This window comes from Zonotrichia albicollis, chromosome 1 (assembly GCF_047830755.1).
Source record: "Zonotrichia albicollis isolate bZonAlb1 chromosome 1, bZonAlb1.hap1, whole genome shotgun sequence".
Taxonomy (NCBI): Eukaryota; Metazoa; Chordata; class Aves; order Passeriformes; family Passerellidae; genus Zonotrichia; species Zonotrichia albicollis.
The window spans coordinates 40,123,962-40,144,052 of NC_133819.1; the positions used below are offsets into that span (position 1 = coordinate 40,123,962).

Sequence of the window (20,091 nt, forward strand, 5' to 3'; positions counted from 1 at the left end):
CTTTCAAAGCCAAATTAGGACCATTTAAATGCAAGCAACTCTCCAAGGAGGCTGCCCAGGGACCAATAGTACAGTCACACACGAAGGCACTTCTGTATACAAGCATCAGCCAAGACACCGTGCATAACTTATTTTTTTACCAATAGCACTGGAAGCAGGCTTATTTTCTCATGCAGATCTCAGGGCTAAACACGGAGAAAGGTTCACAGGAATAAATACTCCCTCTTATTTTTCCAAGAGACACTTCATCCTAGTCTGAAAGGCAAATCCCCAACCCCGTGTAAGGTAAAGCTGCTGCCACTGGTCTCCACGTGCTCTGCACCACTTTTGACTGTAGCCAAATGCCAACACCACCACCCGAAGATTTTTAACTCTAGCAAATTCGGAGCCCCACCTGAAGTCCACAGAAGATTCTGATTAACTTAATTTGCAAGCTATAGAATAAACTTTTGGCATTATTTTAGTTGTGCAATCAATTTTATTGTGTTATTAAGCTATTTGTTGTAGAATTTGTCGTCAATCAAAACACAAAGTACAGTTCTGGTGTATGGCTAGCCCTTGCAAAGAAATAAATGCTTTGATGTTAGACATCGATTTTGTTCAGCATTAATAAAAAATATTTACTTGTGTACTATGCCTATTCACTGTGTAGATGGTCAGACTATGGAAAATGTTAAAGGTGTCTCCCAGAAGAATTGTTCCCTTTACATATTCTGTTGTTTGTGTGGGCTTATTTATTGTGTGCTTTTTTAATTAATTAATTGATTGACGTTAAGCAAGCAGTTGATTACAAAAAAGAAATCAAAAATAAAACAAAACAAACAAACAAAAAAACTCCACCAAAAAAAAAACCAACAAAAAAACCCAAAACAAAAAATTAAGTCCTATCCCTAGAAAGGAAGAAAAATATTTACTTAGACCACTGAAGACCTCAGTGCAAGCAAGAAACTAACAGGCTTACCTGTGTCCTTCAAAAACTGCTCTTGAAGAAAGTTTTATTGAACCCTCTGGTCCTTATGCTTAGTATTGCAAAACCAGATTTCTGTACCCATACATGGCGTAACTGAAGTAATCAAGACTGTACATAACTCTTTGTCAGATGCAGATAACTTTGTGAACTACCTTCATAGTGAACTCACTTATCTGACCCTAATTTTAGATTTATGTCTTTAGTCACCCATTCTGCAAAACCCAAACCAAAATTCAGCCCCCCAAACAGTACTGGGGCTGAATTCTTCAGAAGGGCCTCCAGGAGAGTTGAAGCGCTGGTTCATTCCTGAAAACAGCACAATTAATTTTCAGGCTCTGGTGAAAACACTATTAGTGATAACCAGAACTGCAGAATTTTTTGTATAGATTTGGTACTAATATAATTGTACTATGCCTGACTTGCTGGACAGAAGGTGGGAGAGATTAGGCTCATTAACATTTTGTAACATAGACAGTGACCAGTTCTACAATTGCTAATGATAATTACAAAACTTCAGTTGAGGAGAGAAGGTATTTCAAAGGCATTTTCCTCCCTAATTTTCATGCTTAATAGGAATATGAATTTGCTAGGCTGCAGCCAGAGCCCTGCCAAGAAACAGAGCCTGAACACAAGTGCCAGAGAGTGAACATATCAAATCCACCTTTCCAAAGGTAAAACTTCCAGCAAGAGCTAGTGAAAGCATCTGGGTGAGTAACCCCTTGAAGTACTTGTGGTTTGCTGGAAGGAGTGGGAAAATGGGGTGCTGCTGTCTGCTCTCGCTAATGCCTCCTGGGCCAGAAGTGCAATGGCTCCCAAAGAGGTTGTGAGTGCAGTTTCCTCTGCTGCCAGGCAGGGCCTCAGGGCTTCAGTTCCAATTGCTGCTAACAGCACTTGTTCCAGAAGAAAGATTTTCTGGAGAAACTGTGCACAGCTAAGCATGTGCTGCATCTCAATTGTGATGTTTAACAGGCCATTATGAGGACAATATCCACCTTGTTGCACCAAGATTTCCTATCTCCTTCCTCCATGTGGTTCATTTTCCACACCTCTAAGGCAAAGAACCACCCATCACAAAGCCTAGATAGCTCTCTCTCCAACCAAGGTAATCCAAGAAGACTCCAGAAGCTGAAACTTGAGATAACCAAAAGAAAGGAAAGCCATTTCCTTCAACTTTACTGATGATTTTTTCCCCTAAATTTGCAGAGCATGGAAGAAAGATGCTTTTATTGTTTTTTTTTCAATGTGAGAAAATATCCCCTCATTTTCTTCCCTGTTACTGGGAGAAAATGAGTAGTTAGCTCATTACACTGACACCAGAGACAATATTTTTTGTTTACTGATTTACATCTTCCATCTTTTCTTATTTACAGACAGACATTTGCTTCTAAAAATGTCCAGCTATGGCTGTAGCTACAGCCGTTTGCATCACACATCTAGCTGGGGAGTGTGAGACACAAGGTGTTCACAGCTATCAGGCCTAAGACCTGAAGCAAAACTGTACCTGTTCCTACTTCCACTCACCTGTACATCCACTGGTTGAGGATGCTGTGTCAAGAGGAATTTGCCTATCTGAGGAAGACATGTGTGTTAACGCCTTTATGGAAGCCAGCGTTGATGCTGTCAGAAGAGGCAGGAGCAGTGAGTAATTTTCACTGTGACAAAAAGCCCAGAATCAGGCTGTCAACCACCCAGTCACCACCAAAGGGAGTTGCTGGGGGTTGCTGGTGAGGCAAAGAGGGAGAACGTGGGAGTTTGTTAAGTTTTGACAAAGGTGGGCTAGAATTACCCCGGAAATCGTGACTCAGATGTTTTCATGGCCCCAGCTAGCATTACTCCCAGGAAACTCTCTGATGCCAAAGTCACAGTTTAGTTACACCAGTGACTCACAAGTGTGAAGATTCATATTTTAGCACTTGACAATCAGAGGCAGCATTAAACCATTTAAAAATGGGTTCTGATGAAAATTAAGGACTTGGGCTCTTCTGACCATGGGTGTGCATTAGGATCCTAAATTGAGATGAATGGTTTAATTGTTCTTTGTCACTTATTTTGGTTAACAGTTCAGAGATAAAATGAGCTTATTGCTGTAAGAAAGATAATTGTTTAAACCTGTCAGGAGAACCTACACTAATTTTCACTTTGCCTTATGTGCAAAGTATAAAATGTGCAGAAAATCTAAAAAGAGAAATCTTATCTGTGAACACTTCTGTACACTGGACTGCCTTTCTTAAGCTAATAGAGAGCTCTTTAAGTGATGCCAAAAATAACATTTTTTACCACTTTTAGGAGAATCTTTCAAATTGTCAAGAGCCTTCTTTTATTTTTTTTATAGTATCCAACACAAAAGAGGTCTGCCCTGGTAGCCTTTCAGAATGAAAATGTAAAAATTATTTGTATTTCCAGTTTTGCCAAACCTTGCAATTTTTATCTCTGGTATTAATTGATGAGTTTAGAAGTTACCTGTTAGTACTGATTTTTCAAGTCTTGTGATTAAGTGGACATTTTGGTCCTCTTTTGATCTTCTCAGTGGAATAACTTTTCTACCTTGTGCAAGGATAGCTAGAAAAGGTGAATGCAAAAGGCTTCAAAACCAAAGGAAACACTGCTCTGAGGTTTGTAAATATGCTTATGCATTTGCAAAATATTGTGATTTTTAACTTACTATCCTCCTTTCTAATGTATTTTGAGGCAGTGGCTGAAGGCATTGAACAGCCATGAAAAATATTGTAACTATTTCTTCAGTGTCTCTTTAGTGTGAAGTAAGTTAAAGGAACCATCATTAATGCAGAACTATCAGTTTACCTGGTGTCTTGAAATAGATAAAGCATGACCCATTAGACTCATCCTTTTGCCCCAAGGCATTAAGATCTAATGCATTTTATTAACTGAGAGAGTGTAGCACAAAGTGGCATATGGCCTTTTGGCTGGGATGATTTATGGTGACACACTCCAAAGGAGCTAAGAGAGCTTCAGATTTCTCTGTGACTCTTGAAGCTTTTCTGAATCAGACATAGGAAACTGAATGGAATAAACCTGCCTCTAATTTACAGTGACAGGAGTGAGATGAATACTTGTCGGATCTCAAGATCTCAGTCCTGAGATGCTGAGCCTCCGAGACCACCTTGGGGGGCTCGGGAGTCCTGGAATGTTGCCAGAAGTGTCTGGTGGCTGGACTTTAACCCTACACAGGAGACGACAAGGATGAGGGCTTCACAGGGTGAATGGCGAAAAGATTAGCTAATTAGAGGGTGAGAAACAGGGTTTAGGATTTATGTACAGGGGGGTTTGGAGGAGTAAGATGGAGGAATTGGGGTGTGTCCTGTCCTCCTTCTTCTTCCTCTTCTCCTCCATCTTCTTTGGCCACGGTGGCACCTTTGGATTGGTTATTACTGAGAGTACACCGAGTTATAAGAATAGATGGTATTGGGGAAAAATGATAAATATTGTATACGTAGCAATGGGTATAAAGATACGTGGCTGCCCGGGAGGGCAGACAGTGTGCCCATGGCTGACTGCTGAGCAGATCTCTGGTGGCTGAAAGAACATCTTTTAGATAAACAATTAATAAACATAAAAACCGAAAGAAGAACTGAAGCCTCTTCTCGTCCTTCGATACGCGGGCTGCCCCAAGGCCACCCTGGGCCTTTTCAGGCCCCTCAAACAGCCGAGATAAACCGGACAAATACTCAGTAAAAATAGTGACACTGAATGAGAGCAGCAGTCCCAGTTGTTCCACTGGTGAACACTGCTGGAGCAAGGGATGAAAAAAGAAACAAAAATGCCTTTAAACTGGGAGCTGTTTACATTAGCCCTTCCTAATGCTGCGTGTCAGCATTAGGATCAGAGCTTAAAACCTCTGTAGAAGCAAAAGGCAGGTAGCTCATTCAGAGCCACTTAGCATTGTATTTTGCTTTAGTTTTGGCAAGGCAAGATGAGCTAAGATCAATGGTGAAGCAAGTTCAATGTGCAAGATTCTGCTTTACTGCCTTTACTTACTGTACTCAGTTTGCTTTCTAGTTTTTACTGTGCTACATGGTGAGTGACAAGTGATGAGACAAACCAGCAGTGTTAAAACAAGCTGCAGTCGCACTGTCAAAGATGTATAGTGTCTTTTCCTTCTGGAGCTGCCTGCCTGATGCACAGGGAGGTCTGGATGGCCCTTTCTTGGGACACTGGCCAAAAAGGCCATGCCTGCTGCCAGGTACTTGGGTACCAGGGCAGCAAAGTCACCAAGTGAGCATCCAGGGCTTCGGAGGATGAGCAGACAAACGTCCCTTCATCAAAGGGGCTGTGGGGGGGAGCAAGGGCTGAGGCTGTATCACCTGGACCAGCCTGATCCTGATGTCTCCCTGCCCCCTGCACTGGCTGGGGCATGTGGGATAAATGACTGGGAGTGGACAAGCCCTTTGCCCAAGAATTATCACTCCCTCTGGTGTTGCATCACACCAGAGAGATTCCCCTCTTCCTCCTGTCCAAACCTCCCTGGAGCACAGGAAGATGATGAGCCACATGCCTCAGTGAATGGGGCAGAGATTTTGTTCTGATCCCTTACTTTCTACTGGTCACTACAAGAGACAAACCCCAGCCATGGGCTGCTCCACTCCGACATTGCATGTGTCTCTGCCTCAAATCCCACACAGGTCCTCTGTTTTTTTACAGTGTAAGGCTCTGTGAAGTAAGTTCTGTGCAGGCAGTGCCCAGAGCTGGAATGCCATTGCTTCCATTGGAAGTGATGCTGTGAGCCCAACAGGAGCAGGAGCTCTACTAGGAAGGCTCTGGCACCCCATGGGCCCTTGAATTCACAGAAAGAGCATGAAAAAGCAATGGATCCAAGGCCCATTTTTTTTAGATTGGATAGAATGGTGTTGCAGCTGGGGATGGCCAAGCAAGGCACTCCTATGCAGTGGTTTCCAAGGCTGGGGTTGCAGACCCTAGAGCCAGGGAGATTATGATGGGACTTGCAATGACAGACTTTGCCCAGTACTGCACAGTACCACAAGACCCTGCCTCCATCACAAAGCTGGTGGCAGGTAATCCCACCCACATCCAATCCTACTCCTAATATATGTCTCAATGACTTATTGCCACCTTCATGTCACAGTTTACCACACTGTGTTTATCACTGGGTAGGGGGCTGTGCTGCAAAGTAAATCAGTAAAATAATCCCAACCAAAAATAAAAGTGTTTGGTGTGTTTTTCTCCTGGATCCTAAAGCAGTATAGCAGCACAGCAGAGAGATAACTGCAGCACAAAGAAAAGAAGAAGCTCTGGGAATCAAAGGAACCAGAACTTTTAAAGATGATTGTGCCACCAAAAATGGCATATTGTGAAACTATAGCCAGGATCTACACAAAGGGTCTGTACTTGCATCTTTACAAATTTTCATAACAGGAAAGCCTTTGATGTCAGCTATCATTGGCAATAATGAGTGTTCTGTGCCAGACCTGCACGTGCCACTTCAGAAATGTATGCCTAAGAAGGGAAGTTCTTAATTTGATTATTCAAGCAGGCTTGAGACTGGTTTGCAGTCTCTTGCATCAAGATTCCAAACATCTCCTGTCAGATTATATATCTTCACTTATGCCCCATAGCTACTGCCAACAGGATCAGAAATGCTGTTTTTAATTAAAAATGTTATTTCTAAATACAGTTTGCAGTGTATATTATTGGTGAGAAGTGCTCCTCACCTTGTGAACTTTCAGATTGCTGTACTGCAATCAAAATATTGCAAGCCTTACTCTGATGTCTTATCTACACAGGCTAAGAAAATGTGTCTGGGTTCCTCTGAAAGGCTTTCCTGGTGTAGCTGTGCTGGCTCAGAGCTGAAAAACCCATGCTGGCAAAAAGCTAGAAAAGAAAAGGACAGAACATCCAACCTTTTGCCATCATAGCTTATTTAATTTAATGTGGGCATCTACAATCCCAAAGGAACTCTCTTGCAAACATTATCTCTACACTTCACCTATCTTCTGTACTTCTGTACTAGAAAATTGCCAGTCATACTGCACTCTCAACCCCTAGAGAGCTCATAGGAGAAACCTAGTAGCAGATTAATTCATTACCTCAAATGATTTTACTAGATCAGGATGGGCCATCTCTCCAGGTGCCCAAACCAAGATCATTCTTACTTTTTAAAGTGTAAAACTGAACTCCTGCAAAGAGGGTGTTTTATAATGGAACTCTTTTGCTTATATAAGCTGAGTTTTCACTGAGGTATTATTGTACACTTCTAGCAGTTATTGTTTTAAAGGGGAGACAAGCTTAGGGCCTTGACATGCGTTGTAGCTTTGACTTAATAATATCCGGCCTGGTTTTCCCCCGTCCTGCATCTTGTATGGTCACTTATACCTGTCATACCTATGGCTGTTAAATGCTACCATGTGAAAGCAGTCCTGTCTTACACCCTCCTTTATTTACTTGTCATAGGAGTAAAAAAATGATTTTGTTTCAGGACAATGGAAGTTCATACCCAACATGCTCTGGACCAAAACATGCAGATGAAAGTACTTTGATACAAAGCCAGGTTCAAAGTACTCAAGTCCAACCAACCAAGGTATTTCCCTATGAATTTCTCACCATTCTGCTACCAATACAGTAATTCCCCAACAGAGAAGCCACATAAAAAAAGTGTAAAATATGGTCACCACCACTTTTTCACAGGTGCACATATTAGCTGCAGAATTAACTCACACTCTCTAACTTTGCATGTTCCCTTGCCAAGAAAGCTACTACAGATTACACCTGGGGTAATTCAGGATGATTAACTCTCTGTCCTGCCTTAGGGGGTGAACTCCCAAGAAAAACCTTCTGTAAGGGGTCTCTTAACTCTCTTGCTTTGCAATGAACACAAAACTGCTCCTTGTGGTCACCAGTCCTCCAACATCTTCTGTAATATTCTGTGATGAGATGGGAAGGAAAGAGAAACCCTTTCACAACAGACTAGGAAAGGTTCACAGAGCACTTCAGCTTACCACACTCATAAATTTCAGGGGACAAATCCTCATACGCCCTCGCAGTGCCTGTAACTGGTTCTGCCCTGTGACTGCTCACCCTCTACAACAGCTTAAGCTCAGATGTTCATCCACATTAATGCTGCAGTGAATCTATTCCCATATTGACAGGCAGTAAGGCAAGAGAGGCCACACTAGCTAACGATGCCTGAGAAGTCTAGCTGTCCTCTTTGGGGTCAGAGAAAAGCTGGTACGACAGGGGAAGGCAAGGTTTATACACACAAGGCTTTAGAGAGCAAGCAAAACAGAAGTGCAACTGTGTTCTTATCCATAAGAAGCCAAAACATCATAACAAAAATTGGTTCACTGTTTGTGACTTTACTGCAACACTTGTCACGTTTGATCATTTTCTTAAAGGCCACACTCTCAATTTTCGTCTTGAAGAAGCTGAAGGAACAGCTTTCATCTAAAGAATATAAAAAGTATCCCTGTGGTTGCAGGGCAAACCGTGAGAACACAACCCACAGCAGTTAAAAAAACAGAAAGCATATCAAAACAGCACATTGTTGCCTGAAAGAGCCATGCAGTATTATAATACTTTCATGATCCTGTGAGGCAGAACTTAGTGTCTTTTTGAGTGTTTGGCACTGGCATTACATTGGTTCCACTGTAATTTTCTTAATGTTGTGAATTTGCCTATGAGCCTTAGCTCTGAGTGCGTGTCCACCAGCAACACAGAATTCCTGACATTGTCAAAACACCTTTTCACTTTTCTACAACACTTCTTTTCTTAGCTTATCCCGTCAGCTTGTAACTTCAAGCAGACAATAGGATGCTCACAACCACTGTAGACCTTTCCCAAGAGCAGGCTATCAATTTGCATGAAAGCAAAAAAAGCAGAAAGACTCATCAAATTGTCACTGCATCTGTACAGAGCTTTAAAAAAAAACTGGGTTTTTTTCCCCTTTTCTTTCCTTTCCTTTTATTTTTCATGGAGGTTTTCCCTGAAGCCTCAGCTCTCATGCACTGTTCAGCTGTTGTTGTGTTTCTGAGAGCAACCCTGTGGATTCCAGGGGTCCCTTTCTTGCTGAGCCTCTCTGATACTGCTAAAAAGAGAGAAAGGTTCCAAATGTTACTGCATGCTACATTATTTCTCTTTTTTCTCATCTGTCATGTGTTTTTAGTTATATGTGCATGTTGTTGATTTTTTTTTTGAGACTGTTCTAAAAGCTTTTAACTTCTCAAGCTTTCAGTCAAGCGCAGAGCTGAACATTGTACAGATGCTCGTTCTGACAGATCCTGAAGAAAAGGGACAGAGCCATTTGTAGCAAATGGGAACCCACGTGCATGGGCATAGACACGGACACACACAGGGCTATGGGAAGCTTTGCAGGAGGAAAGACTGCAGGATGGATCCACACAGGCCTAATTTTGTTGGGGTTTTTTTGCAAACACACAACACCTTTCCTGCAACTTTACTGTAGCAGTTTGCGGCTTCTAATATTAGTAAGTGACCAGAAGAAGAGAATGGCAGCCGATGTGTTTGAGAAGAGAATATTTGGATTTCTATGCACATTTCACAAGGAACTAACCCACATGAATCCCAGCCCTTTTCTATGGGAATAGGCACTGCTGTCCATCAAATAGAATGTGGTGTATGCTTATTGTAGTAGTATTTTACTTTTCTGCCAGCAGTCTGTCTTTTCTTTTTCTTCCTACTTCGCAAACAGCGAGTACAGAAATCTGCAATTCAGAAACTGTCCTAGATTCCTCCACTGCTGCACTGTTAAATCACACATTTGATGGAAAAAGACAGCCTAAACATTCAGTTCAGTTATGAAGACTCAAACATGAGATCCAGCTGTTTTCATGAAGCACGTTTTGATGGATGATATAGGCTTCAGACAAAAAAACACTCCAGCTCCCAGTGCCACAGTGCATTTGATTAGAAACAATTTTAAAAACATAACTTTTTAATTAATGAAGTGACCCAGAATTTTAAAATATGAAACTTGACTTGCAGGATCTAGGAAGCGTCTGCCCCCCTTCTGGAGTCCAAGGATGAACCACATGCATATGCATCTTTTTTTGCTGTTCGTAGTAGTATATGGTCTCATCCAAACATCAGCTTTAATGGAGCACTCACACTCCTCCCCATCTCAGAGGAAGATTTGGGCCACACTGCCTATCTCTTGGAAAATAAAGAAACACCATGAAAATTAACAGCTCTGTAATCTTTCATAGAACTTTTTTTTTTTCCCAAGTCACTAATGCCTGTTTATGCTTTCCTCCTATTGCAATCAGCCACTGTTCCTCCTAAGCTACAGAAATATCACAGCTGTAGGGAAAATAAAGTGTCCATGTAGGCCATGCTGCTACAACTCTTTTTTCCCTGGCACAAAAGGTAGCACAACAAATTTCCAAATTAGAGTCTTAGTTAACCACATACATGTTTGATCTGGAATGATTCAGAGGGGGGATCCAATTAGCAGTTTAAAAATAGCAACAGATCTTTAATACTAAACAGCATTTTTCTCTCCCTACTCCCCCCCAGCCGCTTTGGTAAGATTCTTGATGAAAAAGTTGCTGAAACTCTTTTACAAGCCCAACCTGGCAAGAAAACTCCAAATGGATGACACTGATTTGATCAACTCACTCATTAAGAGTGTTACTGCCAGCAGGGATATTGCAACCTTGCCTGACCTGAAAGAATTGATAGCCAAAACAGCTCTGAGGGAGACACCAATTAATCTACTTATCTTCCTGTAGAATCAGAATCCCCATGTCCTCTCTTCTGCTTTGATTCCCACTTTCCTCTGAGTTTCTCCACTGAGTAGCTTCTAAGTTCCAGCATTGAGGTTATACAATATATAACCTCAATATGATATATATAACCTCAATTTGCAGCACCAGCTGCAGGTCCAGTTTGCTCAATAAACTGGCTGGTGCATCAGCCTTCCAGCACTGCAGCAGCAGAGGTAAGCCCAAAGGAGCCTGACCCTGCCTGACAGCGAACCCCAGGAGCACTCAGTGCCTTAATAAATAATGCAGGGCAAGTACAGAGAAGGCATGAGACGTGGGAAATGTGATATCTCAGTTCTGAAACCCAGGTGGACCAAGTCGGCAGCCTTGGATAGAAACAGAATAAGTGTGAGAAATCACTCATCCTTAATAAATACCGGTTTCATAGGCCTTGCTGGTTGTGAGAAGCATTCAGCTTCAGCAAATCATTGAAAACAAAATGTGCATTTTTTCACTTCAGAGGATTTAGGATTTGATTAAGTACAAAAAGAGGGAGCTCAGTGAGTAAAAGGACGAGACTCTCACTTCAGGGAATTCAGGTCAAGCCCTCTGTGAAATGAGTTCACGTCTCAGCTCAGCATCTCCAGCAGATACTAACTCACATCACAAAACCACTGTAAAGGATTTGGCACAGTATGGCACATCTGAGGATTTCTGCTCAGAAAGGGTGAAGGAAGGGATGAGGCTTAGCCTGCACTAGTGTAGGACTATCATCCCTCAGCTGCAGAAAGCAAGCCTGGAGAGCACTGGACAGGAAGGTTTGGATTATCTTTAACCTGGAATCAGATCTGTCAAGTGGAGACCATTGGAGTTTTATTTTAGAGCTGAAATAAAATTCTTCTCCCTCCTATCTGGAGATGGTGGTGTTGAAGAGAAGGACTGAGGTACCTTGTGCTGGGACCTCTTTGAGAGAGGAGGAGGGAAAGTCCACACACAAAAGAAAACAACCGACCATGGGTGAATCAATAGCCACACTGATGTCTTGTGGGCTGTGTCCAGCCAGCCTCCAGCCAGTTGTGTGCAGATCTTCCTGCTGCAGTGTGGCTCAGACACTGCTCTGCAGCTACCACATGAGCTCCTCAGGGCTCATAAACCCTAGCGTACCATGGTGAAGCCACAGCCACATGCAGTACTTAGAAAAACACAGGCAATCAACCAAACCTGTGAAGAGAGCACACCTAAATTAAATTTTATAAATATATGTAATTCTTTTGTTCTCAGGAAGAATTAAAGCATAGCAAAAAAAGGCCATTGTATTAGATACTGAGAACATTCTCCTGACTTCCTTCAGCATCTCTATGTAGATTAATTCCAAGTGTATTCATAGGGGCAGTAGGCAAACTGAGTTCCTCCCTCTTTCTCTCAAAGCCCATTTGCTCTCTCTGAACATGCAGGAAAATAAGCAAACATCAATTTCTGTTCATTCAGGATGATCTTTGTCAAACTTTGGTAACCTGCAGAGCTTGATATACCATCTTAAACTTGGCTTATTAACACATTTCAGTGTATTCTTCTTTTGAGGACACAAACCACAAGGATGTGTTAATTAAAGAAAAAAAATGCTGGAGGCATTGAGGTCCAGAACCTTTTTTTACCTTTAACTGTAAATACTGGGCTGACATTCTGCAGGGGTGAACAGGATTCCATTCCAGCTGTGAGAACGAGCAGATGCCCTCTAGTGGTCCATTTATTTCAAATTTCTGCTGCTGTGTCCCGAACGTGCTTCTACATGGAGCTCCATGTGCCTTCCTCCACAGTGCTCTGCAGAAGGGAGCCAAAGCACAGAGCAGGCAGAAAAAAGAGAAGACAGCATGTATAACCTCAATCCTGGGTAAAGCCAGGCTGTAGCACAACACTGAATCAGAATAGCCCTGTTCCAGACTTGCTGACCTTTCCAATCAGTAGGCCTCCTGATAAAAAAGTGCCTCCAACTTGACCAAATGTGATATCATCTCCAGGTTTCAGAAAACAATGCATTTTCCTGTCAATCTCAGTCCTCCTTGACAGGCATTCACCCTCTTTGTCTACTCATTCCCTTCCAACATTGACCTCTATCCTCAGAGCGGGGAGCTCCATAAGAAGCACTCTCCAACAATTAGCTCACAACATGTGCTGACTTTGCCAAGAATTGTAAACAAGCCTTTCTGCTCTGTGATAAAGGTTTTGAGAGATCCTCAGACAATACCAACTAGCCAAAACACCTTTAATGAAAAAGTTGGGAACTTGATGGAAAATTTTCAACAGTTCCTTGTTACAGGTCAGTCCCTTGGGGGGATTGTCTGTCCCTGTTTTTCTGTAGATCAGCTGGAAAATGGTTTATCCATTTTGCATTTATCCACTCCAAGCAGTAGAGAGCAGAGTGCAGTTTAAAAGTATTTACAGTTCTAGCTGCAAAGGCATATATAAACTAGTCTGATGCATTCATGTGGTGTTTAACTCACTACCACTTCATGATAGTGGACAAAATGACAAAAACTACACGTTTGTTCACCTACTGTAGGCAGGTGCCATTCACTGGGACATGTCTAGCAAGCAGCTCTTCCCTCCCTTAAAGGGAAACTGCTTTAGATTCTTGAAACATCTTAATTACTAGTTTTAGAAACCAACATCCTATTTACTGGTTTAGGAGTTACAGTCAAAAGCCAAGAAAAGAACACCAGTCATTTTGTGGCTCTTTCTGATCCTGTGTTGTCTATCCCAGCCATAGCGAGAGGTTCTCTTACACGTATAGCTGTAGGAATTCCAGAAGTTACTGAGGACAGAGGCTCTTCAAATGAACCTGGTTCTGCTGGCACTGTGAAACAGAAGTGCTGGTCCAGCTGCTTGTTTCAATTCAGTGTTTGAATGAAGAGATAGGGTGGTGATGCTTAAACTGCTTTAGGTTGTCTTGCAAGAGGACCTTTCACTGTGATCTTAGACTATAAACCTTATCAGGCCTTGGAAGAGACAGCTAGGTTGGCAGTTTAGATTACATTTTTAGCTGAGATTGTTGTTCCCAATATGTTTGAAAGAGGTAGACACTGCACTTTGTTGGCTTTTTTTTCCCCCAGAGCACAAACATTTCTGGAGCATTTACAGTAAATGTAAAGGGAGACAATAACATTTGAGTCCTGGAATGAGGTTCAATGGTCTGTCCAGCCTAGTATATTGTTACACTATCAGTCAATCAGCCAAGCCATTTAAACTAGGAATGTAAAATGTTTTCTAGATAAACCCTAAGGATTTGTGCAGCAGCTTGCACAATGATTGGGGCCACTAGAGTTACCAAACTATGAATAAGAATTATGGCAGAAGGGAGCAGTGACTAGACTGTGAGGTAATATTAATGGCCAGAGTGCACCTCTGAGGAGCTTTTTGCCAGGGTGGGGCTGTAGGATCAAAAGAAACATTACAAATACATTGCCAATGATGTTTCCATTGAAAACAGTATCTGAGTTTAACCGAGACCTGAAGAAATGTGTTCCTGATACCCTCAAATCTTAAATTTTATACAAATACAAGATGGACAACATGGGGAGGGAGGGGAATATAGATGGATTTAAGAGTTGCTCCATGCTTTTCAAGGAATGAATCATTACTGATGACCAACACATGGAGGGGGGTGGCCAAGGGCCCCCGAGGTTGTCTGACACTCAAGGAACAGCGTTATGAAAGCAGACATCTTATAAATAATTATAAAAAAAATCTGTTCCATCCTTTTGCACTGACCCCAGATGGGCAATCCAGCCCCTTAAAGATGGTCTTTCTCTGCTCAGTCAAAAATTGTATGAAAATGAAGCATTTGACAAAGAAGCTGTGAGTTTTTGCAAAATACATTTTTAAAGCCCACCCCAGAGTAGCTGCCTGAAAAAGTCTTTGTATATCTAAGTTTCAAGCCACTTGTCAACAATTATTATCATACAGAAAGACCATTAGCTCTTCTTTGATATTTGAACCTTTATGACTACTTCTGAAATAACTGATTTTTTGGAAAGGAGCAAAAGGGAAAATCACACAGTGCTAATTACAGCAGGGCAAGAAGCTTTGCTATTAACAGACTTATAATATTAGTTGTGATTTCTACCTAACAGGCTGTGCTGGTCTACACCTAATTGGAAGATCCAGCTTTTAGTGTTTTGGGTATAATTTCTAAAAAATGTTCAGTACATCTCTGTTGCACTGCCAAAAAGAGTCATCAAGGCTATGCATTTTGAAAAGATAGGTATTCTCTCAAGGAAAATGGGTGCCCTCTTAGTTTATGTACATTTTGTTTAAAGCACTTATTACGCTGTTTTGTTTTGGCACTTTGCTTATTTTTATAATGGTGCTTTTGCCTGTAAACCCTTTTTCTCTTCTGCATCCCTAAACCTTTCTCCAGCTGCCTCTTGCATACCTTTTGTGCTCTCTGCAAGTCTCATTGCATGGAATTGAATCCAGGCCAAGAACTTCTTGCCTTTTTCTGGGTCCCATGCTACTGCTCATGGGGCAGTGCTGCATGGCCTCTAGCAATTAAAACCACAGGATTTGCAACCACAGCATGCGCCATCTCAAAGCACAAATCCAGCACTCTTTGGCTATAGCTCTAGGGAATTAGCCTGCAGAAAAGTGGTCTTGGGGACACAAGTCAGGGCTGGTTAATTACACACAGGATTTTCCCCTGCTTCAGAATGGTCTCTTGAGCTTTGAGATGAGAGAAGATGCTAAATTTGCAGAAAGGAAGACCAGATATTTTAAGCAATTCCTATTCTTTGGTCCCTGCTGGATTTAGCAAAATGCAGCAGTATGTAGAGAGAGCTGTGCTGCATTTAGACACGTTAACTCAGGAGCTGTGTAAGCACAGCAGCATGCAGCTCAGTACAGGGCTAATTTGCCCTGCTGCTTGTTTAATGCCAGCTTGTATAATTCCACAGTGATTTGCAGTAGCCATACCCAATTTCCACATCAGTTGCAGCTGGGTATAGTTTTCTCTCCTGTAATTGAGTTACATATCCTCTTTGTGCATTTGCAGCTTTAATGGCTCTGATTTAGGGAAATGTCTCAGGCTGGATAGGGAAGGGGATTAAAATTTCTGTTCTTGGACCTGTTCTTGTGCCGAGGACTTGTCTATAAGTGAAAGACAGGTCATGACATGAATCTAATTAGCATGTAAAAGTGTTGTACTTCAGCTACCAAAGGGAAGGACCGTGCTTAGTTCTCTGCCAGTGTGGATGTATGTGCAGTACCCAGCCCTGAGATCAGAGGGGCTCAGCTCTGCACAGTGCTGAGTGGTAACTCTCACACCAGATCAGCAGAAGTCATGACACACAGTTTATTTCCTCTGGCCTTGCTAGCAATTAAACCCTCTTCAGGAGTCAAATCCTTAAATCCTCCTTGCATTATTTGTACAAAAAAAAAACCCCTCCATGCCTTCAACATCCATATTCTTACTCCTGTGCACAGTTTCTCAAATTTCCAAGAAGGAGCCATAAGTATTGTGCTTTAAGTTGCAAGGTGAAGGCAAAACAAAGTAATTCTACCAGATGTAGCACAGGGGAAGGCTGTGCCCCTCAGCAGGCTGAGGATGCTGTTTACAGCATTGCTCTTACTGCACCCAGCTGTAGGAGTAGAAAAGGCTGAGAGGGAAGGGCAATACTTCCTAAAGGGAATGGTCGCTACAAAAATAATTCAGAAGTGCAAACTGACTTCTTGGGAAAGTCAAAACAAGGCAGCATTCAGCAGGGCAGAGCTGCCACTGAGCCCCATCAAGCAACTCACACAACCACATGTCAGAGCCAGAGGCAACTCCATGGCCCCCAACACAACCAACTGCCTCAGGACTCACACAAGGAGCCAGATGCTCTGTCTGGGAATCACTCTTCCACAGGTCGACATCAAGATCCCAGAACTGTCATTTTGAGATGAGGAAGAACAAGTACAACGTGGTGACATAAAACAAAGGTTGAACTGGACTATATTTGGGGTTGTTTGGTTGGATTTTAGTGCACTGAGTTATAAATAAAATACTTATTTCCGACTTACTTTTGCTTTGCTGCATGGCTAGATTTAGTTATTAAAAAAACGTTCTATGTCCTCTTTATAAATATTAAGGATGGGCCCCAATTACATTTTTCCCAGCACTACTGCCTCAGGCTTGGGAACCCAAGGACACCAGCCCCTCATGCTCCTTTGAAAAACAAATCCTCAGATCACAGGCTGATTAGGCAAACAAACCCCTCCCTGTCCCAGCCATGGAGACAGGCTAGGGGAAGAAACATTTACCTAGCTCTCCACCCTGCTCTTAGATAAGAGTCTGAGCCATTCTTAATTTCAGTAATCAAGGATGCAGCCAATGACAATTGCGAAATCTAATTCAAAGGCAATGTCCATCCTTGGAGGCACATCCATCTAGGAAAAACAAACTTTGAACAGTTAACTCATTCATACCAACTTCTTTACCACCAAACAAAAAGGTAACAGAATGATCAAATCCAATTCTCTTGCCCTGATATTTTAACAGGATCACAATTTAAAGGAGAATGCCTGAAGTCTAACCTTACAAATTACTGATTTTTGCAGGGGGATCTTCCCATCATTTTTTCTGCTATTGTAAAATGCACAACAATTAAATAGTGCCAGAGAAGAAGTCTGAAACAAAAATTAGGAAACTTAGGCAACTATCAATTTAATCCATAGATACCTAAGTTTACATATTGGGAAGCAGCTGTGGTGTGTTAGATTCAGCTTTGCTGGGTCATTTTTGCCTTTGTAGCTTCATGCTGCTGCTGTTGCTCAGCATTCCAGTACAGGGGGAAGAAATGCAGGATATCTTGCAAGAATGTAGAAAGCATCATGTGTCTGGCATTTGGGCAAAATTTATTCATGTGTTACACCTGGATTAAAAAGAGTGCTTCCTCAGTAATGGAACGACCTGGCCAACCTTCTTTGCATGAAGTGTTGGTTTTTTGTAATTAGACCTAGTATTTTGTTGTTTTGTGAGAACACATCTGGTGTATATATATATATATTATACCAGACTGTAAGTAGAACTGCACAAAAGGGGATCTGGGGAGATGACACCCTCCAGCAACTCCATCCAGCAGGTGGGACAACTGCCAGAGGTCTTTGCTCCAAATCCCACAAGAGGAGAAGAGAGATCCTTGTGCTCAAAATAGAAATATTCATCCTAGAAGCAAAAAGTGTTTTTGCTTTGGTATCCCCACAAGGATCCCCTCAAGTGACTCTGTAGCAGCAGGCTGAATCAGACTAGATCAGAGCTGATGTGGCAGCAGTGACAGCGCTGCCTGCTCAGGGCCAGCCGCAGCGGGATGTGCGCTGCCAAGCTGGACTCTGTGGCTGCACGCAGAAATGGGGACTGGCATCATTCAGTGTTTTGCACCAGAGCAGGCAGACAGAGGGGAAACATCCCTGACCAGCACTAAATTCAATTGGATCTGTATGTATTGTGTGATGGGAGTGGGGACTGGAGGCTTTTCTGCATCTTTGCAATGACTGGACCTTCAGACTGATCTATATGGGAGAAAACTCAAAGCAACTACAGCAGTAAAGCTGGAAAATGGTGAAATAGAAGCAATTAATGGCAAATGTTATGTGTCAATCCATCATAACATGGTATAAATGTTATGGACATAAGCACACTAGGAATGACCAGTGTAATGATTATTTCCTCTGTTGTATCTCTTGTAATGCCCTTAAACTCATAATCATCCATAATTCTTGGTATTGCAAAACCACACAATTTACATTTCAATACAAAGAAGAAGCAGGATAGATGTGAAGCTGATCTTACTGCAAACTTCCAGGGAACCACCCATACAAACTCCTTCTAATATTCTGTATTCTCGTTCTTAAAAATGAAACTCCAGCACCAATTTTGGTTTAAATGTCAAATACAACTTCGGAAATTCCAAACAAAATGTCCTATGACATTTTAGGGGTTTTCCATTGTTTGACTCAACATTTTGCTACACTAAATCTCCATGAAAACTGCATCTTTCACTGCAATCACATCCCACGCATTTATGTGAGTGATGCCTTCAGAATATTCATATATGTTGTCAAATGCCTAGGGAACACCACAGGACCTAAATACATGTTCTAGACATACTTTTCTCTTAAAGATATTTTAAGAAGGAACTTCTCTCTCATCCTGAGTTTACCTATCAGGCACACATAAGAATAAATGTGTGTGTGTTTCAAACTCACAGTACTTTCCATACTGTTTTACACAGCACCAATCAGGTTTAAAAGGGTCATTTCAGAACACCAAGACTGAGAAGAAATCACAGTAATAAAACATTGATCCTGGAGTGTGGGAAGTGTTAACACACAGACAGTGGAGAAAAAGTACTAGAAAAGAACTGCTTTATCTGTTCTATGTACACAGTGTTAAATAATCTGTTGACTCAAATCAGCTTGAATTTGTCTGTGTAGGTGTCATGCACAGGACTATTTGAATACACCAATCCATAGATGCAAAGATTTTGCCTGCAACAACAGCATCTCTCCTTGTTATAGATGTGTTGAATGATCTGTGTTTGCTGAGTGTAGGGGGAGAGAGCATGCTCCCACTAAAGGGCAGAGGCCCAAAGGGTTTTGCTCCATCTCTGGGAATCAGCTACAGCAGTTACTGCACCCCATTGCCCACATGCCCCTGCTGGCAGAGGTCACAGCCCCCTTCCTGTGGATGTCAGTGATTTGCACCTTAGAAAAAGTAATTTGTAATCCCTTGTCAGTGATTACAGCACTTTAGGAACAGGTGCTGCAGTATTTACATAATGCACCCTTAGTTTTGCTTTAGGTTAACTCCCAGGCTGTGAATTTGGATGAGGAGCAAGCCTTGTTGTGCTATTCCCAATCTAGGTCATCTCTCTGGCAGACAGGAAGGGAAAGGTAAGAACACTTTCACCCAGGACAACTGACTCAGGGCCTTTAGCACTATGTAAAGGGCCATTTGTACCACTAAAGTTTTACTGATGATGATAGTATATTCAGGTAAGTATCTCACCTGTAGGAGTAGGACTTCATAAATCGCTTCTTCTGGCCTTGGTTATTTGCTGTATACTAAGGTCAACTAACTGCTGGAGATTCCTTCCCATCAACACAGTCCAAGTGAGTGCCCACAAAGCAATACATGGGATTTCAGGGCACCAGTATTAAGTCTCACATGTCCATGAATAGCTTGAAGTCTGTATCTTGCACTCCTGTTAATTCAGCCCAAGAGTAAGAATGTCTGGTTCAGCACAGTCAGGTGATTGTTCAGTGTTGATGAACACAGAATTAAACCCCTTGTACCAATTCTGGTACTTTGCCAAATTTAATTCCACTGTTTTAACAATGTTATTTTTTGCTACCTGTTAGGGTTTTAATAAAAAATCCCACTGTACCTGGTGT

At 42.0% G+C, this 20,091-nt stretch overlaps 1 long non-coding RNA gene across 1 annotated transcript in view; it reads right to left on the reverse strand.

The window, feature by feature from the left end:
- Positions 1 to 20,091, reverse strand: part of LOC113460848 (uncharacterized) — a 167,067-nt gene that overhangs the window by 46,745 nt on the left and 100,231 nt on the right. The gene's annotated exons all lie outside the window — the stretch shown is intronic.